This window comes from Jaculus jaculus, chromosome 6 (genome assembly GCF_020740685.1).
Source record: "Jaculus jaculus isolate mJacJac1 chromosome 6, mJacJac1.mat.Y.cur, whole genome shotgun sequence".
NCBI lineage: Eukaryota > Metazoa > Chordata > Mammalia > Rodentia > Dipodidae > Jaculus > Jaculus jaculus.
Genome location: NC_059107.1, coordinates 148,033,340 through 148,038,419, shown reverse-complemented (window position 1 = coordinate 148,038,419; position 5,080 = coordinate 148,033,340). Strand labels below are relative to the sequence as shown.

Genomic DNA, 5,080 nt, shown 5'->3' with positions numbered 1-5,080 from the left:
AGGGAATTCCATTGAAGGGGGATGACAATGGAGACCCTTACTTTCCCCATTATAGGCGTCAGCTGTAACGATACTCAGGAAGAGGCATTCATGGACTCTGTGGTGCTCCTTGGCAGAGTTCAGTGATCTTAATTCCTGACTACTGGTTTGGTTTCTGTTCTGAAGACATGTATTGGCTTCTCAAATTTGATCCCAAGCCTCTGCTTGAAGCAAAATTTCTCGATCAGAAGAAGCTAAGCACAGGCATCTTCCACCCACACATGACATCCTCAGTGCTCTATCCGGGCCACAGGAAGGAGTGACTGCGCTGTAATAGGGGGAGCATCGAAATGAAAGCCCATGTCAGTGCGTGGCTGGTCTTCTTAGCTGTCCTCGGCTTAGTGCTCCTGGGCCGCCTCCACTGGGGCCGCCAGCTCAGCTGTGGTCTTGTCTAGGGCAGGTTTCTTTGAGTAATCCCGTTCTCCAAAAATAGTGCTTCCTATCCGGACATTTGTAGATCCTACCTCAATTGCATGCTGAAAGTCCATGGACACGGCCATGCTCAGCTCAACCTGGTCTGCAGGAATACTCAGCTTTTTACAGAGCTCTTCCCGTAGGGACACCAGCACCTGGAAGTCTGGGTTTGGTCCTTGATTAAGATCATGTCCAAAGCTTCCTATGGTCATGAGCCCCACAAACTCCAGGCTGGGATAGTGTTCCACTGTGGCAATCGTCCCTGAGGGTGGAAGGCCGTGTTTACTATCCTCTCCACTGGTGTTAATTTGGATCATGACCTTTAATTTTTCAGTGGAACCTTTCTTCTGCCAGGAACTATTCACTTTGTCTGCCAACTTCGCCAAGTCTACTGTTTCCAGCATGAAGAGGTTGGGGACAGCCATCAACTTGTTAACATTTTGCTTCTGTAAATGGCCAATGAAGTGCCATTTGATCTCAGGACATGAAGACAGAATCTTAGGGTTTGATGCTTTTTCTAGTAGTTCCTGAACATAGTTCTCTCCAAAAGCGCACTGGCCATAACCATAGGCTTCAATCACCATGTCTGCAGGTTTGGCTTTGCTGACTTCTACTAACCCGGGGCTGGATGGCTGGGAGATCCCGGGGCTGCCGCGCCACAGCCTGCGGGACGCGCTCGTTCGCGCTCATTCACTGCCCGCAGCGCGAACCCAAGTCCCAGCTCCGCAGACATGCAGCCGGCTCTCCCGAGATCCCATTCTTTGGAGTAGACGGATTGATGTGAGAACACGTAGATGTCTTATCCATAATGCCATAAATTTATTCAGGTGTCTACTTTGTGTCCTAAACTGTTTTCAAAATGCTCAGCGAGGTGTTCAACGTCTAGCAACGGTGCCATTATTAAAGACCAACTGGTTGCTTGAAATATTTATTGACCAGAAGTGAGACGAGAGCTAAGGTCATCCTGCTTGAGAATCTTCTCCTGAACGCTGTGTAACTTGTCCTTTTTTCACTTACAGTTTAGATGAGAGTGATCTGCATTTCGGGGCTTGGTTCAGAAACAGCTTCTCCTATATTTGCAGTCTCTCTAATTCCCTCTGGCTTGCTATGGCATTCAGGGTACTTAAAACCACCATAAGAGCTCTCAGTGTTTCTCTCCCCACCTCGCGCTTAGCATCCGAGGTTCCCAGGAGCTCGTGAGCTGGCTAATGCCGATCAGTAAGTCCTGCCTCATAGACTCGTAACACGTTAAGTTCTTTCGCAAACATCTCCCTATCCCGTCTGCACTTCAGAAAGTCTTTGGGTGAATGCCTTTCCGCAGAGCCTGAGACCAGAGCTTCTTGCAATCAACAGAAAGGAGTTTGTTCTGTTCTGCAGATGGTTTAATTTTAAGAGACAACAGAGCTTATAGGATTTGGGAGGGTCAAGAGGGACGAGACGGAAATGAGAGCGGGAGAGATAGAAGGACACAGAGGAGGAGGAGAGGATGGGGAATGGGGCTGGCATAAAGACCATGATTAAATCCTAACCATGATTTAGGAGGCTCTAAAAGAGAAGCAACATAAACTTATTTCTTTTGCTTTGGCCAAGGAATGCCTTTTAAGGGAGATTTTGGAATCCAAATTTTTTGGATACTTTATGACAATTAAGAAAAGCATTAGTGGCCTGAAGTTTACTCCTCTTTTGAACTGAATTTCCCAGTCCCCAGGGCCAGTTTAAGGAAAGAGCTTATTTCGGGCCAACTCCCATCCTCTTCCTTATGAATTTCCTTTAACTGATGAAGAACAAATATGACAGGGACAGAGAGAGAAATAGCAGTGCAGTAACAAAACAGATTTTAACTAAGGATTTGTATTTTTGTTTCAAATCTGGACACTTAAGGAGGGTTTCTTAATCTCGGGAGATGAAATAAACGCAGAATCTGGGAACTCAATGAAAGAAATCTAAGTTTCAATCACCATGCCATCTATTTACTCAGTAAGAAGGTTTGGAACCATCATCCAGCAACAACTAAAAGAGACTAGACTATGCCACCACAAAATATGCCTCCCTGGGCAGGGATTGTTGTGAGATGTTATGCTCTGAAAGTTTCCCTTTTGTAAGAAAAATAAGGATTTATAAAGGAAATCTCCACTTACAAGTGTGTGTCTCTGTGGCCCGGAAGAAGGGTAACAAAACCACCAAAACTCTAATGGACAGAGAAGGTAGCAACTTCAATGTGCATTTCATGTGCCTGTCATCCAGATGGTGATGGTAGGACTGGCTGAGGCAGGGGGATTACAGGTTACAGGCAAGCCTGGGCAACAGAGTAAGATCCCATCTCAAACAAAACAAAAAATATTGCATAACAAACTTAACCTTTGTTTTCTAGTCATCTGTCCAGCCCTATCTCATCTGACCCCACATTTCCCCACACCCTTCCTTCTCACAGAGAGAGAAGCTGTGAGATTGGGAGATTTGTTCACACCTGTGGCTGGCTCTCCTTGCGTGCAGGAGTTGTGCACGTGATTAAGCGTCTGTCTGTTTTGCTCTTGCTAATCTACCTGTTGTTACGGGGAACTCCAGGTGAGGACTCCCGAAAGGTAGAGGAGGGGATGATTTTCTCTCCTGGTCCCTCAACATAGCAAGAAAGCCCCCAGGCCCGGTGCCTCCGAGGAGCACTGTTTCTCAGTTGGCCATGACAATGAGGTCACAGTCTCTAATGGGTCTTGGTAGAGCTCCAGAACTGTTGGGAGCTGGGTCCCCAAACACCACAACACAATCTCTTGAAACGCCTGAGCCATGCTCAGCGCTACCGCACCTAGACAAAGTGACGCCTCACAAAGCATGGCCCTGCGGTCTCAGAAGAGGAGCAGCGGGGCCAGAGTTCACTGCTTTTTGGAAGTTTGATTTAAGGCTGGTCTTTTAGAGACTTGCTTAAGATTAGTTAAAAACCATAAAACAATACTCTAGGATTGCTCAAGGTGCAAACTTACAGGCAAGAGATTCAGTACAGCCTGAGATGGGATTTTCTGCACATCATCCCAATGAACCAATGAACAAGCAAACTGTGTGGCAGACCATTTTTGTCTGGAAGAACAAGGTCGAGCTTTCTGGGGAAGAAAGAACTCACATCAGTGAAGACAGAGGAGTAGCTCATGGTCAAGTTAAGGTAGACCATTAAGCCTACAGACTGGACTTTTCATCCTCAATGCCTAGTCTAACTATAAATTTTTCTGGTTCCCTTGTTTAATTAATATTTTACAGCTACTTATTTTATAACTATGTGAGAGCCATGATTCTACATGTTGTGAAATTTTTTTGAGAATCTTTTTTTCTTTTCATTTATTTTTATTTATTTACTTGAGAGCGACAGACAGAGAGGGAAACCTCAGAGAGAATGAGAGAGAAAGAGACAGACAGATAGAAAGAGAAAGAGAGAGAGAATGGGTACATCAGGGCCTCCAGCCACTGCAAACGAACTCCAGATGCATGTGCCACCTTGTGTATCTGGCTTACATGAGTCCTGGGGAATCAAGCCTCGAACCAGAGTCCTTAGGCTTCACAGGCAAGCGCTTAACTGCTAAGCCATCTCTCCAGCCCCTGTTGTGAAATCTTCAATGGTAAATACTAATGACAGCTGAAAGTCTCCCCGCTATTTATATAAAGCTCATATATGAAAGTGAACATAAATTACAGTGTCCCACTGCATGTACAGATCCAATAGTTTTTTACTATTGGATGTGCTCCAGATCATAAGGGCTCTAGGGTAAAGAATGCATTGATCCCATGGTAGTACTATCGGGAGACAGTGAAAAGTAGGATAAAAGACTGACTAGAAACAGGTCACTGAAGGCGCATCATGAGAGCTATGTCTCTCTTTATCCATTCTCTGTTTCCTGCCTGCCATGAGGTGAACAGCTTTCACCCCCAACTATCTCCCTCCACCATGACATCCTGCCTCACAGAAACAGGGAGTCAGGCGTGATCCGACGCTCTGAAACCATGGGCCAAGGTAAATCCTTCCCCACCTTCAGCTGTTTCTGTCAGACATTTGGTCACAACCATGAGAAAGCTAGCTAACACAGGCACCTCCTGTGTCCTGCCTTCCCGTTAGCAGCTCATGAGTGCACTTGGTTCCATCTTAGTGGTTCCAAAGATGACAGCCTGTCCTTTTCCAAAAGAAAGAACAGTGTAAAAACTACCCCCAGTAAAGGGGTGTGTGTGTGTGTGTGTGTGTGTGTGTGTGTGTGTGTGTGTGTGTTACAGGAGTGGGGGAGGAATCAGAGAGGGCGAGGAATAAAAGGGAAAGAAAAGAAAAGGAACAAAGAATTATTTTTCAAGAGTTTTCAGAACACCAAGAATCAATTGTGTGGTGTCGCTGAAACGTTGGGTGGTCTCCCTCCTCCCTACCCACTTCCCGGCTTTCTGGCCCTAAGTATTCTTGACTTAAGATATCTTGAAGATCACCAGAAACCGTCTTGCAGATCATGCATGAAGCCTTATCTTTTCCTGGTTACACTTTCATTTCAGAGGTCACCTTGCGTGGCCCTGGGGCTCCCGGCAGGAACAAGCCCCTTCTGAGTGTGCAGAGCAGCTCTCTCCACCCGCATGGGAGGGCCACTTAGACAAACGTCAGATAGCTTCC

General features: G+C 46.1%; 1 pseudogene; it reads right to left on the bottom strand.

The window, feature by feature from the left end:
• Positions 1-377: 377 nt before the first annotated feature.
• LOC101596762 lies at positions 378-1,198 on the bottom strand (annotated as a pseudogene).
• Positions 1,199-5,080: the final 3,882 nt, after the last annotated feature.